Raw genomic sequence first — 16,836 nt, 5'->3', positions numbered from 1 at the left:
TGTCCAGTTTGTTGGAATAGAGTTGTTCGTAGTGTTTTTTAACAATCCTTTGTATTTCGTCGGGGTCTGTTGTTATTTCACCTCTTTCATTTCTGATTTTGTTTATTTGGGTCCTCTCTCTTTGCTTCTTGGTGAGCCTGGCTAGAGGTTCATCAATCTTGTTTATCCTTTCAAAGAACCAGCTCTTGGTTTTGTTGATCTTTTGTATTGTTTCTTTGGTCTTGCATAGAAAAATATTTTAAAAACACAGCAAACAACAGTTTCACATGCATAGAAGGATAATATTAGAGTATTGGTGAATGAATATCTCAAAAAATGTAGAAAAATACTTAATGCATAAAAGAAAAAACTATTATTTATAAAATCATATAATTCAAAGATAATGATTGCTTCCATTTTGTGTTCACTCTTCTAGAGGTTGCAGATACACATACATATACACCTAGACTTCTCTCTTTACACAAATGGAATGATGCTATATATACTATTTATGTATTTTGTTTGTTTTGGATTTTTCCAATGACATTAAATGCCTATTTCATTTATTTATTTAACAAACACTTATAGTGCTTACTACATTCTAGGCACTTTTCCAAATACCTTGCATATGTATACATCTGAATTATTTTAATGTTCTAAGAAATTATTTTTATTGCTGTAGAAGCATTCATTATCTTTTAGTAGTATATATCGCTCATTGAGACAGGCATTTGGATATATGAAGGAGCAATAGGTAAAGAATTCCCATCACTGTGATTAAATTGAGATATTTTTCAAGGAGATTTCTATCCAGAGGTTGAGGATATCTGCAAAATGTTCTTTTTGCTTGCATTGCAACATAAAAAGAAAAACATGTCAAGGACTTTTTAAAAAATTTATTTAAATATATAGTACATTTTTGATATGCACCCAAGTAGATTCTCTTACTACAAATAGAATTGTTAGTCTAATATTTATTGTCTATTCAAGTTATGGCACAAGCAGTACTCTTCAATTTCCTTTTGATCAGACCTCCTGTGTAAGAAGCCACTGCATCTGTTTGGATCTTCCTTGTCAAGTCCTAATACCCAATTACCTTAGAGATTTACAGTATTTCCATGAACTTTCCATTTCAGCTTGTGATGCACTGATCACTATTAGAATATGGGCCAAAGCCTGTAAATAAAGATAGTATTGGAATCCATAACAAATGCTTTTTCAACAACAAAAGCTTAAATTTCACGTCTCCTGAATTTCCTGTGCCCCATGACTAAATTTCAGGTATTTAAAAACAGTTTACTTGATAAAGTGTAACTTGGAAAGTATGCTGTGTTGTTTCTCTTGGGATTGAATCTGTATAGTTCTTCTTATTAAATATATTAGAGTGACATTGGTTAGTAAGATTATATAGGTTTAAAGTGTACAATTTCTTGCAATATTCTTCATGTTTATTGATTCTTTGTATAATGAACCCCAAAGTACACTCAATCACACCTATAACAGGATCCACTCTGGATCTGGGGTGGGTAAAAATCTTGGTTTTGTTTTCCTTTTTGGTTCTCTGTCTCTTTCTCTAATGAAATAAAAATCTATAAAAGTTCTTTTAAAATTAAATAAAACTAAAACCTTTAATATGATATGCAAAATTACTCAACCATAATGCTACTAGACATCCTCTCAAATCTCTGATATACTTTCCCTCAATCAACTGTTGACATGGACCTGAAGAATAGTCAGCTTTTATTTTCTTGTCTAATATTCAAGTGATTTTTTTAAAGATTATATATGTTTCAAGTGTACATTTCTATAATACATGGTCTTCATATTGTAATGTGTGTTCACCACCCAAAGTCAAATCTCCTTCTGTTACCATATATTTGACCCCCTTTATCCTTTACTGCTCCTAAACCCCTGTGTCCATGAGTTTATGTTTGTCTTTTTGGATCTTGAGAATATCATGCTAGGTGAAATAAGTCAGACAGGAAAAGTCAAGCACCACATAATTTCACTCATATGTGGGATATAAAACTTAAACTGAACCTAAATATTCAGATGTCTCTTTCAATATAAATGAATAATTATAACTAAATCACTTTTCAACTTGTACATTAAAATATCTAAAACCACTAACCCTGGAATGAGACAGGGACTGTGGTGTGATTGATGGGGTAAAATTAGAAAATATATGTTCAAGTTTACTAAAAATTTTTGTAGCACATCTGCTGTTGCAGTCATAGTGAAGGGAGCAGGGACCTGGCATTAAGAAACCTGGTTCCTGCCGAAACCGGTTTGGCTCAGTGGATAGAGCGTCGGCCTGTGGACTCAAGGGTCCCGGGTTCGATTCCGGTCAAGGCATGTACCTTGGTTGCGGGCACATCCCCAGTAGAGGGTGTGCAAGAGGCAGCTGATCGATGTTTCTCTCTCATCGATGTTTCTGGCTCTCTATCCCTCTCTCTTCCTCTCTGTAAAAAATCAATAAAATATATTTAAAAAAAAAAAAAAGAAAAGAAACCTGGTTCCTAATCCTGGCTCTGTTCTTAATTATGCAGTAGTAATGCTGTCTTTTTTTTTTTAATTTATTGTTTACAGAGAGGAAGGGAGAGGGACAGAGAGTTAGAAACATCAATCAGCTGCCTCCTGCACACTCCCTAATGGGTATGTGCCTGCACCCAAGGTACATGCCCTTGACCAGAATCGAACTTGGGACCCTTGAGTCCACAGGCTGACACTTTATCCACTGAGCCAAACCGGTTAGGGCAGTAATGCTGTCTTTTACCAGTATTGAGTGTCACACACCTTGTTGAGTGTTTCACATGGATTTTCTCATAGTCATTCTGACAAAAATTTCATAGACTAGGTTCTATCATCATTCCCATTTCATAAACAAAGGAATGGATAACTAGAGAGGCTGAAATGACTTGCCAAGAGTACCAGATAACAAGTGGGGGAACCAGGATTCAAATCCATGTTCCTCTGATGCCAAACCACACTCATAAATATAGTCATGCACCACATAATGACATTTTGGTAAATAACAGACCACATATACGATAGAGGTCCCATGAGTTCATAATGGAAGTGAAAAATTCCTATAGCCATGGTAATGTCATAGCACAATGCATTACTCACATGTTCATGGTAATGCTGGTGTAAACAATCTTACTGCAATGTCAGTCATAAAAAAATCATAGCAATACTATTATGTACTTGATAATTATAGTAAATGACTATGTTACTGGTTTGTGTATTTACTATACTATGCCTTTTATTGTTATTTTATAGTGTGTTCTTTTTACGAAGAAAAAAGTGCTGTAAAACCATATGCCATGTTAAGCCAGCAGCAGCCTCATATATCTCATGTTCACTGTGTCTATTGGTTGCATCATTTTATCATGTTTTATTTAATCTCCCGTTGTTTTATATATTTAGTGCAGCCTAAGTGCACAGTGTTTACAAGGTCTACAGTGTAGAACTTGCAGGACTGGAAATTGCTCTAGGTGAGTGGAACTTGCAGGACTGGAAGTTGCTCTGGGTGAGTCAGTGAGTGAGTGTTGAATGAATGTGAAGGCCGGGTCCTGCAAGTTCTACACTATGTTTAAATACATTTAGATACACAGATAACATTGTGTTATAGTTGCTTAAAGTATGCAGTGTAACATGCAGTGCAGATTTGTAGCCTAGAAGCAAAAGGCTAAACCATATAGCCTAGGTGTGTAGTAGGCTATACCACCTATGATTGTGTATGTGCACTCTATGATGGTCGCACAAGGATGAAATTGCCTAAGGTGGTATTTCTCAGAACATATCCCCATTGTTAAGTAGCTCATGTCTGTATTAAACTAGCTTTAAGGCTTTTGGATAAGTTACTTCCTCTCTCTTGACTTCAATTTTCCCATATGCAAAATAGGAGATTATACTAGAAGTAAATGGTCTCATAAACTTTCCTCTAACTTTCATTTTAGTCATTGTTTCTTCATTCTACTATGAGATAATCAGACTTCATCCCATGTCTTTGGCCTTATATATTAGAGATGTTCAGACAATTTTTTCCTGAATAAATATTTTGCAATAGTTTTCTTTTCACATACATATTTCATTTAAAAAGAAGGTAATTTCCCTTAGGTATATAGAACTGAAATGATGTTGGGGGTGGACTGGATGGCTCGCCATCTAGGCTCTATTCTGCCAGGGTGCTCCTGTGGCTATGTACACCTACTACTGACCACCCAGAAAGTGAAGGAGAAAAAGGAATGGATGTGGTGGGGGCAGCAAAGGCACTCCAATACCCCATCAAAGGAATTAAACAAAGAATAATCACTATAATGTTGTCATAGACACAGACAACAGTATAGTTATTACTAGAGGGAATAGGGGGGTTGGGGAGGAGAAAAAGGAGGATAAAGGGGGTAAAAATGATGATAGGAGGGGCCTTGACTTGGAGTCGTGAACCCACAATTCAATATACAAATGATGTATTATAGAATTGTACCCCTTGAAGCCCATACAACTTTATTAACCAATGTAACCTTAATAAATTCAATTTAAAAAATAAAATTAAAAGAGGCTATTTAGGATTCTATGACTTGAGCCATAGCTTTGGTATACCACTCTAGGCTCTACTGAGCCCCCTCAGTCCTAATTATAAATATATTGAACACCCATGATATTGCACATTTTCAGAGGATGTCATTCCTTTTTCCATTTCTGAGGTAGGCTTACATAGCCAGTCTTCCCAGGTTTTACTAAAAAGATCAACAGCCCTAACCAGTTTGGCTCAGTGGATAGAGTGTCAGCCTGTGGACTGAAAGGTCCCAGGTTTGATTCCAGTCAAGGGCATGTACCTTGGTTGTAGGCACATCCCCAGTAGGAAGTGTGTAGGAGGCAGCTGATCGATGTTTCTCTCTCATCAATGTTTCTAACTCTCTATCCCTCTCCCTTTCTCTCTGTAAAAAATCAATAAAATGTATTTTTTTAAAAAGATCAATGTTTGCTTACATATAAGGTCCCATTCACATTGTGAATACAATGGTTTTGCAACTTACCCTTAGACATCTAAGAAAAAGGAAAACAAACAAACACAAATTAACCATGATGTACTCTTTGGACAAGATTGTGGGGAAACTAGACCTTTGGTGGTGAGCACGCTGTAATGTATATAATGTTGTACACCTGAAAATTATATAATGTTATAATTCAATATTACCTCAATTATAAAACGTTTTTTTTAAAAAAGATTGTGGCTATGTAGTACTAATGAAAAATATGAATCAAGTATAAAGGGGCATTTTTGAATGGAATTTTGACAGTTTTTTGGGGGATAATTTGTTAGATAGATGGGTTCTATTCTTAGGAGGCCACTGCACGTCCCAAATAACCTGCACTTTAAGTGCAATGCACTTTATGCTACAGATGTATTCCTGCAAAGTTGTGCTAACAAAAGGACTTCTTTCAATCCATATCTTCTCCTTTACTTCCACAATGATTTTAGAATTGCTTTATTTTCAATTTGATCTTCACTTGGCAGTGGTTCTACTGTACCTTACTAATCCCTCTCTGTCTAGATGTTAATATTGTGTGTAGTGATATATACCACCTGGAAACTCCTAGAAACTCCAACTTAAAAGAAGTCTGAATTGTTTGGTAAAGCAAAGAACCACTCTGTAATGGGCACAGTCATCCTCCAAAATGTTGTGCTTTATAAATCTAGATCTTCTTATAGAGTGTTCTCTTAAAACAGGATTTGCCTGAAAATGGATTAGCATCTCAAATATAGCAGTAAAAAATTATTTTCAAAGGATATGAAAGATAAATGATGTTCAAGATTCTGGTTATCTATGTCCAAAATTTTCAAGTCCAAATTTAGAAAACAAATGAAACTTCCTGTAGACAACTTTTTCCAGTCATAATAAAGATTAATAGAGAGCAGTTTTAAGTTCTGAGGAAATCTTTTTGTTGCTATTGCATAAGCTCAACCAAAGGAAACTACTTTCTGGTACATTGCCCATTTCTCACTTTGAAATTCTAAGCTTCTTAGGGTATAGAACTTAGGGTATACCTTAAGCTCTGTATACTTACCTATCAGTAGAACTATTTCTTGCGGGTTTGTGTCTCCAATGCCCACCCCAGCAGCCCCAGCACCTGAGCCACGGGGCTTGGGGCTGCTGGGTGCCGGGCCTGCAGGTTTGTGTCTCCGATCAGGCCCCCAGCAGCCCCAGTGCTGCCATGGCAGGGCTTGGGATTGCTGGGCGCCGGGACAGCATGTTTGTGTCTCTGATATGGCCCCCAGCAATACTAGCATCGCCTGGCCACTATGGGCGCCACCATCTTTGTTGGGTTAATTTGCATACTCACTCTGATTGGCTGTAGGCGTAGCAGAGGTATGGTCAATTTGCATGCTTGTCTATTATTAGGTAAGATAGCCTATCTAATAAAAGAGAAACATGCATGCCCTAACCGGTTTGGCTCAGTGGACAGAGTGTCAGCCTGTGGACTCAAGGGTCCCAGGTTTGATTCTGGTCAAGGGCATGTACCTTGGTTGCGGGTACATGCCCAGTAGGGGGTGTGCAAGAGGCAGCTGATCAATGTTTCTCTCTCATCGATGTTTCTAACTCTCTATCCCTCTCCCTTCCTCTCTGTAAAAAATCAATAAAAATATATATATATATATATATATATTTTTTTTTTTATCGTAACTTTATTTTATTTTTATTTTTTTAAATTTATTTATTGATTAAGGTGTCACATATTTGTCCTCATCCCCCCAATCCCTTCCCACACCCCTCCCCACGGATTCCCCAACCCCCTGTTGAACTTAACCATTGGATAGGCTCATATGCATGCACACAAGTCCTTTGGTTGATCTCTCCCCCCTCCTCCCAACCTCCCCTATCCTCCCTCTGAGGTCCGATAGTCCGATCGATGCCTCCTTAGTTTCTGGTTCTGTTCTTGTTCCTCAGTCTATGTTGTTCATCATTTCCTCTAGATGAGCGAGATTATATGTCACTAGATATATACTTATAAGAACTGAATGTGAGACGAGCAATAATAGTTATGCTGACAGGCAAATGAATCAGTCTGTAGTGAGTTTCTTTCTGGACCAACAGTTCCTTTGAGACCCAATTTCAATGTCCACCAGTTCCTTATGTGTACATGTCAGCACTGACCCCTCAGCTCTGGATGGTGGACAAATGGTGGTAACGGAGGTCCGACTCCCTCTGGTTTGGTCTCGGCCGGACCCAGGGGCATGGCTTCACCCGAACTAAGGGGAACGTGGCCTCACCCAGACCCAAGGGGCGCGTGGCCTCCCCCGGGACCGGGACCAAGCCTCACCCGGATGGATCCAGGGGCACACGGCCTCACCCGGACCCAGGATCCGGCTTCACCCGTGCCCAGGGGCGCAAGGCCTCACCCGGAACCAGGGCACATGGCCTCACCCGGGCCCAGGGACCCAGCCTCATCCAGGTCCAGTGGCGCGTGGCCTCACCCAAGCCCAGGGACCCAGCCTCACCCGGGACCAGGGGCGCAAGGCCTCACCTGGACCCAGGGGCGCGTGGCCTCACCTGGGCCCAGGGACCCAGCCACACCCGGGTCCAGGGGTGCGTGGCCTCACCCGGACACAGGGGCGCGTGGCCTCTCCCAGATCCAGGGGTGCGTGGCCTCACCCGGACCTAGGTGCGCGTGGCCTCTCCCAGACCCAGGGGCGCGTGGCCTCACCCGGACCTGGGTGCGCGAGGCCTCACCCGGACCCGGGACCCAGGCTCACCTGGATCCAGGGACACATGGCCTCACCCGGACCCAGGGGCACGTGGCCTCACCCGGACCTAGGTGCGCAAGACCTCACCCGGATCCAGGGGCGCGTGGCCTCTCCCAGACCCAGGGGTGCGTGGCCTAGCCCGGACCTAGGTGCGCGAGGCCTCACCCAGATCCAGGGACACATGGCCTCACCCGGACCCGGGGGCGCATGGCCTCTCCCAGACCCAGGGGCGCGTGGCCTCACCCGGACCTAGGTGCGTGAAGCCTCACCTGGATCCAGGGACACATGGCCTCATCTGGACCTGGGGGCGCGTGGCCTCTCCCAGACCCAGGGGCGCGTGGCCTCACCTGGACCTAGGTGCGCGAGGCCTCACCCGGCCCCAGGACCCAGCCTCACCTGGATCCAGGGACACATGGCCTCACCTGGACCCGGGGGTGTGTGGCCTCTCCCAGACCCAGGGGCACGTGGCCTCACCCGGACCTAGGTGCGCGAGGCCTCACCCGGATCCAGGGACACATGTCCTCACCCGGACCCAGGGGCGCGTGGCCTCACCCAGACCCAGGGGCGTGTGGCCTCACCCGGATCCCGGGGCACACGGCCTCACCCGGACCCAGGGGCGCGTGGCCTCACCCGGACACTGGACCCAGCGTCATCCGGGTCCAGGGGCACATGGCCTCACCCGGCCCTGGCATCCAGCTTCACCCGGACCCAGGGGCACATGGCCTCACCCGGACCCGGAATCTGGCTTCACTTGGACCCAGGGGCCCGTGGCCTAACCAAGACCCAGGGACGTGAGGCCTCACCTAGACCCAGAGGCGTGTGACCACACCCAAGCCCAGAGGCGCGCAACCTCGCCCGCAGCCGGGTCCCAGCGGGGTTTTGTCTTCTTGATCCCAATTCCTGTTGGTCAATTCCCTCTCAGCAATTCCTTCAGCCATTTTCCTAGAGCTCCAGGACGGCTGCCGCAGAACTCGTTGGGCGGCTGCCGCAGAACTCGTTGGGCGAAGCCCCGGTGTGCCCGGTGCACGGCGGCGGGCTGGTCCGGTGTCGCTGCGTCGGCCCTTGGGTCTGCAGCGGTGGCCGGTCGCCGAGCGTGCGCACCTGGCTGCTTCCGGGGCATTGAGGTTCTTGAAGGACTCGGAGGTCAGCAAGCGCGGAGTCTCCCACCCCATGTCTCCCATGGGCTCGTCTGTCCGTGCTCGGCAGCCAGTGGAGTCGTCCCCTCAGCCGGAGACCGTCGGGGGAACTGCGCCGAGCACGTTCCAGGGCCGCCATTGTGTCGCCTGAGCTGTAGTTCTCAAAGTGTGGTCTTTGGGTCACCGGCATCAGCATCATCCTGCATACCCCTCTTTTATTCTAGTTGTAGAGCATCCGCTCAGCCAGCCCTCTGGTGGTTCTGGATCGTGTCTGCTCTGCTCTCCCGTCGTAGTCTCAAGGTTGTTGTGGTAGGCAACAATCAGGCTTCCGCCCTATGCCTCCATCTTGGTCCTCCCTTGTATAGCTAAGTCTTGACTGTTGTTGGCGTCACCGGGAGGAATTGTCCTCCAGGCCAATTGGCCGTGAGGGCCCTCTTTGTCTACAAAGGAAGAGTTGCTGCGCAGGAGACACGCCTATGGGCCGGGTCTTGGTGCAGCAAGGCCCCGGCGCTCACTGAATCTGCCTCCCGAATGTGTCCCCTATGCGCGTGTTTGAAATCTGGTGTCATCTCACACAGACCACTAGATGCCCTCGTCTCTGGGTCTCCAATGGAGTGCAGGTCAGCTACTGCCTGGGGCACTCAGCAGGGATTACTGCAAAAACTGTAGTTTCCTCCTCCTGTCTGAGCGGCCCTGGAGCAATCCGACTAGAATCGCAGTTCATCTGGTCAAGCTGCCACAGGGCAGGCCACCCACATGCACAACCCATTGCTTGGAGCGCTGGTGTGCCTGCAAGACTTGCGGGGCGGGTCTTCAAAACGTGCGGGGCGGGTCCCAGGGTGGGGCGGGTCTCAGGGCGGGGCGGGGTCTCAGGGAGGGGCGGGGTCTCAGGGCGCCAACAGGCCATGGCACGGCAAACCACAATGGCTGCAAGTCTGCTCCTTCTGCCTTCCACGTTTCTAAGCCCCCTCGTTCCGCACTCCAGCGCAGCAAACACTGATTGCTGGGCGCACCTCCGCAAGAGTCCCGCCTCTCCCCGCAGGCGTGTGGGTCTCCCTCGCGTCCCCAGAAGCTGGGTTTCAGGGTGATGGGGAGCTAATCTCCCCTAGGGTTGGAACAAAAGCTGCGCGTACCTTCCCCCGCCACCAGCCCGACCCACGCACCTCCGCACCTCATCCTCTCCGATTTCGCTGGTTTCCTCTTCCCTCTTAGCTGTAAATCTACCATTCAGCCATCTCTCCTGTAGTTCTAGGTGGCAGACGCTCTGTCCTCCAGTCGTGCCCCTGAAATTGCTGAGCGCGGCGCAGTTCGCAGTTCATTTGTTTAACTTTGCCGCCTTCTTGGTTCTCCTCTGTCAAAATGGCTAGAGGACTTGAATGTAAGATGGGAAATCCTAAGAATCCTCCAAATCGGTGTTGGCGGCCTCCGGGGCCCCGAGGATCTCCCTGGGCAGCTCAGCCAGGTCGGTGGCGCGGGTGAGCCCCTCCTGCAGAAAGGTGGTCTCTTCCTTCACCGAGAGCCGCTGCGCCGAGTCCGCGGCCACCGCCACAGCAGCTGCCACGGCGCCCACGAGCCCATGGCCCCGGCTGCAGTGCTGACTGAGAGGAGCAGCCGCCCGTTCTGGGGAGATGCGAGCAGCAGTCGCCACCCTCACCAGTCCATGTTTCAGTTGTATTTCCAAAACTGCCATGCGAGGCAACAGATCAGCCTTTCACCTCCGCCGCCATCTTTTTTCTCTTCAATAAAATATATTTAAAAAAAAAGAGAGAAACATGCAAACTGACCGTACCTCCCGCTATGCCCACAAGCCACACCCACCAGCCAATCAGGAGCGAGTATGCAAACTAACCCAACAAATATGGCAGAGGCCATGGAGCTGGAGCAAGCAGGAGGCTTGGGTTGCCCCCAGTGATGGAGGAAGCCAAGCTTCCCGCCTGCCCTGGCCTCTGCTCAAGGCTACAAAGTTTCAATTATAGAAGATAAATAAATCTCAACAAAGATGGCAGCGGCCACGGAGCTGGAGCCAGCCGGAGGCTTGGGTTGCCCCCAGCAATGGAGGAAGCCAAGCTTCCTGCCCGCCCTGGCTGGCCCTGGCCTCCGCTTAGTTTCAATTATAGAAGATAAATAAATCCCAGATACCAGGGCCTCCACTTGGGTCACTGGGGGGCGTGGATGGCCTGCAAACCACCACAGGCCTCTCGCCCAGGCCACCCCATGCCCTAAGGGAATGCCCACCCTGATCCGGGACACCCTTCAGGGCAAACCAGCTGGCCCCCACCTGTGCACCAAGCTTCTATCCTATATAATAAAAGAGTAATATGCAAATTGACCACCACTCCAACACACAAGATGGCCGCCCCATGTGGTCAAAGATGGCTGCCCCCATGTGGATACAAGATGGCTGCCAAAAGATGGCCAGCAGGGGAGGGCAGTTGGGAGGGACCAGCCCTGCAAGGGAGGGCAGTTGTGGGCAATCAAGCCTGCAGGGGAGGGCAGTTCAGGGTGACCAGGCAGCAGAAGAGGGAAGTTGAGGGTGACAGGGCCTGCAGGGAAGGGCAGTTTGGGGGGACACAGGCCTGCAGGGGAGAGCAGTTGGGGGGGACCAGGCCTGCAGGGGAGGGCAGTTGGGGAGGACCAAGCCTGCAGAGGAGGGCATTTAGGGGTGACCAGGCCTGCAGGGGAAGGCAGTTCGAGATGACCAGGCCTTCAGGGGAGGGCAGTTAGGGGTGACCAGGCCTGCAGGGGAGGGCAGTTAGGGGCAATCAGGCTGGCAGGGGAGTGGTTAGGCATCAATCAGGCTGGCAGGCAGAAGTGGTTAGGGGCAATCAGGAAGGCAAGCAGGCGAGCATTTTGGAGCCAGCAGTCCTGGATTGTGAGCAGGATGTTCAACTGCCCGTTTAGGCCCGATCCTACTGGGATCGGGCCTAAATGGGCAATTGGATATCCCTCGAGGGGTCCCAGATTGGAGAGGGTGCAGGCTGGGCTGTGGGACACATACCCCTGTGCACGAATTTCATTCACTGGGCCTCTAGTATATATATATATATATATATATATATATATATATATATATATATGCGCGCGCGCACACACACACACTAAAGGCCCGGTGCATGAATTCGAGCATGGGTGGGGCCCAGCCAGCCTGGTCAGGGGGAGGGGACATGGGCGGTTGGCCAGCCTGCCTGCTAGTCGAACTCCTGGTCAAGGGGACAATTTGCATATTAGCCTTTTATTATATAGGATATATACTGAGTGGCCAGATTATTAGGCGTTCAGACATCATAATAATCTGGCCACTCAGTGTATGTCAAAACATTTATTGAACTTTATAAAAACATTAATGTAATCCAATTTGCAAAGTCATTATTTTTGTTTGTCTCACATATCACATAGGAATTTGCTCTTGAATTACTAAACGTATTTTTTCCATAATATATAAATACTTGCTACTTATAAAAATTCTAAAAATATGATGTAGAATTAGTAATTATACTTTTACTCTCTCCCCACCAATTCCAATCTCTCTTCCCAACATAACCACTGTTACCAGTTCAGTATATAAGCTTCCCAAACTTTTCCTATGATATGTATGTATGTATGTATCTCTTCTATATATATAAAAGGCTAATATGCTTAGTGTCCAACCATCCAACCGATTGCTATTACACACATTGGCTACCAGGGGGCAGTTGCTGAATGCAGGAGCTGCTGTGATATGCACAGAGAAATGGCACCATGGACCTGGCGCCCACTAAGCAACACTTGGCTTCCCCCAAGTGGGACACAGGCCCTGCCACCACCCTAGAGAGACAGCCCACCAAATTGCAGCTCACACTGCTGAGACCCCAAGGTGCAAAATGCAGCCCACAACCCAGCCCAGCCCTGAAACAGTCGCTGGGGTCACCAGGTAATGACGACACGTAGCAACACTCTGCTTCCTCTCTCTAGCAATGACTAGCCTCTTTGCAGTTCCTTCATACCAGGAACACAACTTGCTTTATAGCCAGTTGCAAATATTTCACACTTTAACCTAATGTCTGTGAAGCATTTTCCCATGCCTCATCTCATTTGATCCTCACAGAAATCCTGGAGTAGGTAAATAGGAGACTCAGAAGAATCCTATTTTCTTTTCATTAGCTGGAAAACAGAGATTTAGAAAGCTTAAACTTGACCCAATTAAAAAGAAGTAAGAAATGGAGGACCTTGAAAATGACTTCAGATTTTCTTGCTGCACAGAATACAGTCAAACACTGATGCAGTTCAATATTTTACCCTTTGTTCTCCCTGCGTGATCTACAATAATAATCTGCTTCATGTTGATATTTACTGCTGTGTTGCTGACAATTACCTGAAAGAGAAGTTGGGGTTCTTCACTGGGCTGGAAAAAGTTTAGCTACATCAGAAAGCAGGTCTAATTAAGCAAGTTTATTCTATATCTGTAAAAGGCTAAGTTGACTCACGCATGCGCAATACATATAAAGCTCTCACTGGCACCAATTGCACGTGTGTTTCAATCAATCATTGTCCATCATGAATTTGGTTGACACTTTTATTATAGAGAAAGGTCAAATAGCGATATTAAAATATTTATTCTAATTAATTTCCTTTCAATGTGAATGAATTCGTGTAGCAGGCCACTAGTATATGTATGGAATACACAGCTTTGTCTTGATTTTTATGTAAGTTAATATACTTATCATTCTGTAACTTGATTTTTAAATGTGTTAGACATATACTACATATAGATGTACCTCACTCATTTTATCAGCTGAAGAGTGTTTCATATTATAAAATGCATATATTTAAGCCAGTCTCCTTTTAATAAACATTTAGGTTATTTTCAAAATTTAAAAAAAACCCTCAATGCTATAGTGAGCAATCATTTATTTTTTGTACATGTACAAAACTGTGCATAACCTAGATTTTTAGAACTACTTGACCAAAGGGTATCTGTATTTAAACTTTAGATAGGTATGGGCAAATTACCCTTCAAAATGGTTATAACAAACTTTCACTGCATCCATAATGTATGAGAGTGCTTGTCCTCTACAATGTTATCACTCTGGATATTATAGATCCTTTGGATTCTTCCAACTTGATGACCAAAAATATGTCTTCTGGTTTGGTCTGCATTTTCTTGCTTGCTAGAAGAGTGGGAATTATTACATAGCTTTGAAATGTTTGATATTTCCAGAATGTTTAGGGTAGTACTACACATTAAAAGATGATTTGTATTAAGTTCTAGACAAAACTGTTCTACGCTTTTAAAAATAAGAGAATATGTTATAAGGTGAAAAGGATTGATAATATCTAATATATATTAGAAATGGGAATAGAAAACTAAGAGCTAGTATTTCATCTTTTCAAGCTTGACAAACTAACTAATCCTCTGCTGAATTGGTAAAGTTTTGCTTTACTTTTCCACACAAGAAATTTATGAATAGAACAATTCATTCATGCTTCTAGATCAGCAAGTACCCATCTCTAAAGAATATTTCTTTTAGGGGTCAACTATCTCAATGATAGGATTTACACATGCAAGTCCTATTAACATTAGTAGGAGTTACCAGCATAAATCCCCATGCAGTGATAGGCTAAAAGACACTATACCAGGGTTCAAGTTCTAAGGATTACCTATCAAATGGTCCTGAGAGTCATCATCACCAGAAAGAGAAGACGTGGCAACCTGTATGGGAATGGCATCTCATTGCAGCCCTACAGCTAAACTGTATTAATGAGAAGTAGCTTTCAAAAAGGGACTTGGAATGCTAAGTGTTAAGCCACTTTACTGGTCTTTATAAAAAGCCATCATTAAAGAGGAGAATTCAATCATATCAAAGCACTTGTTTAAAAAAAGTGTGAATACTGTATGAGCTGTAAAGGTGCTTGAAGGATAATATAGCTACTTGTTTGAAAATTCAATTAACCTTATCTTTCTTAAACTTGATTTATTTATAATCTCTCAGATAAATTTTGAAAGAGTCCTGTTATCTTTTGAATATGTCCTGTCTGAGAAGCTTCAGAGACTACTTGGAATTGACAGAAGATGTCACTCTACTTTAATTATATGGTTCAAGAACAAATCAGAGTTCAGTGAATTACTTCTGCATTAAAAAGAAAACCATCAGTCTGTTGTTTGTTGCAAGTAAGCTGTTGGGGACTCAACTACAACAGAGAAAAACATTTCAGGTTCTCATTCACCAAGTAAGTATGAAAAATATCTCAGATTCTTGTACACCAAGTGAAAAGTAAAAACAGTCTGTAGGCAATCAATGTACTGTAAAGCCATAGCCCACGCCTCATAGCTGATTTTAAACAGCACGAGGTCTGATACTGACATCTAAAACAGTTTGCTAAGTAAACCACACCCATGTATCATTTGATTACCTTTCTCACAAACCTGACATAGTTGACAAATGCCTGGAAACAAAACCAAGTATACAGCTCGACAATAAACTGATATCAACAAATAATTTCCAAGACAAGCTTTAATTTCTTGGCATATATACAAAAATTTCATATTAAAAAATAGGATACTATACCTGAAAGGCATTGAAAAAACTTTCCTTTATTTCCTTTGAAAACTTACTATTACAGTGTGCAGATTATGAATAATCATGTATTCATGCATTTTGTAATGCAAATAAGACAACTGAAAGTAGAGACATAAATTATTCATTACCAATAGTAGTAATTTGTTTGTAAGAAATTTATTTAATTCCTGCTTTAAAGAATCACTACTATTTAGCAATCCAATTTCAACAAAATATTTTGAGGTCTTTAATTATTTAGACAAAGGGCTAGTTTCTCAGGAACTGTAGCTGTGATAGAAGTTAATCATTAGCACAGCCATTATTTTAGACAAAGGGCTGCCCATCTCAGAAACTACCATTGTAAGGTTAATCATTAATGTGGCAATTTTACTATGGGAACTAAGTATCACAGGAGATAGGGAAAATCAAAACTTAGCTTTCCTACAGAAAAATATATGTTTTTCTGGACAGGCATAGCAACTAGACAAAAATACAGTAGTAACATAGGGTTGGTAACCAACTTCATATTGATCACTAAACTGAATAGTATTATCATTTTTGGTTAATGAGAAGCATGCATAACTAAACACTTTAAACACATGAGTCAAATTCATTGATAATAGTAATTTTTAAAATTTTACATTATGTACTGAAATTTCTGCATCATGTACAACACATTAATTTTATTCATATGACTTCAGGCTTACGGTTTTACAACAAAACTAAAAGAATTTTCTTTTTTTAACTTAAAACTATGAACAAATATTTATTTGCAGTAATTAAGATAGTGGAAAAGAAAGCTCTTAAATAATTTATATTACATTTTGAGGCAACAGAAAATATCTAAATTTCTCTAACACAAGGTTTTTAAGAGTTGTGTAATATCTTAATCACCACTAATCATATTTCAGGAGCTTTTAAATGTTTCAACAGCATTAATAAACTGGAAGAGAGATTCTGATGCTGGCTAATGGATGAAGTAGCGTAAAATAAGGGTTTAGCCAGGAAACCACAGACTATCTCCTTCTTGTTCTACATAAACTAGTAGATTGCTATAGTAAAGCTATCAAATTTTTTTTAGTTATTATTGGCCTACCCTGATTAGCTATTTACATAAATTTGCATGCTCTATTCAAGAGTCCTTAACTCTAAGACTATAATAAAGTAAAATATCTTAATTAGTGCAACTTACTGCCATTGTATTCAGACTCCATACACTCATATAGTGGAACCTTTTATATTGCTGGTATTGAGGAGCAGGGCCAATACTTGGGGCTTATAGATATGTATTGTGCATTTAGCACATGCTACAGTTGGGATTCAGAAAACATGATTTGACTTAAGAAAGATGTGAATCTGTATAACAAAATAGATTATAATGTGATTCCAGTGTCCCTGATTTGTATAGCATTACAAAAGGGAAGAGAAAGAA

The sequence above is a fragment of the Eptesicus fuscus genome, chromosome 1 (genome assembly GCF_027574615.1).
Source record: "Eptesicus fuscus isolate TK198812 chromosome 1, DD_ASM_mEF_20220401, whole genome shotgun sequence".
NCBI classification, from domain to species: Eukaryota; Metazoa; Chordata; class Mammalia; order Chiroptera; family Vespertilionidae; genus Eptesicus; species Eptesicus fuscus.
The sequence above is the reverse complement of the archived record's forward strand: the minus strand, read 5'-3'. Positions refer to the sequence as shown.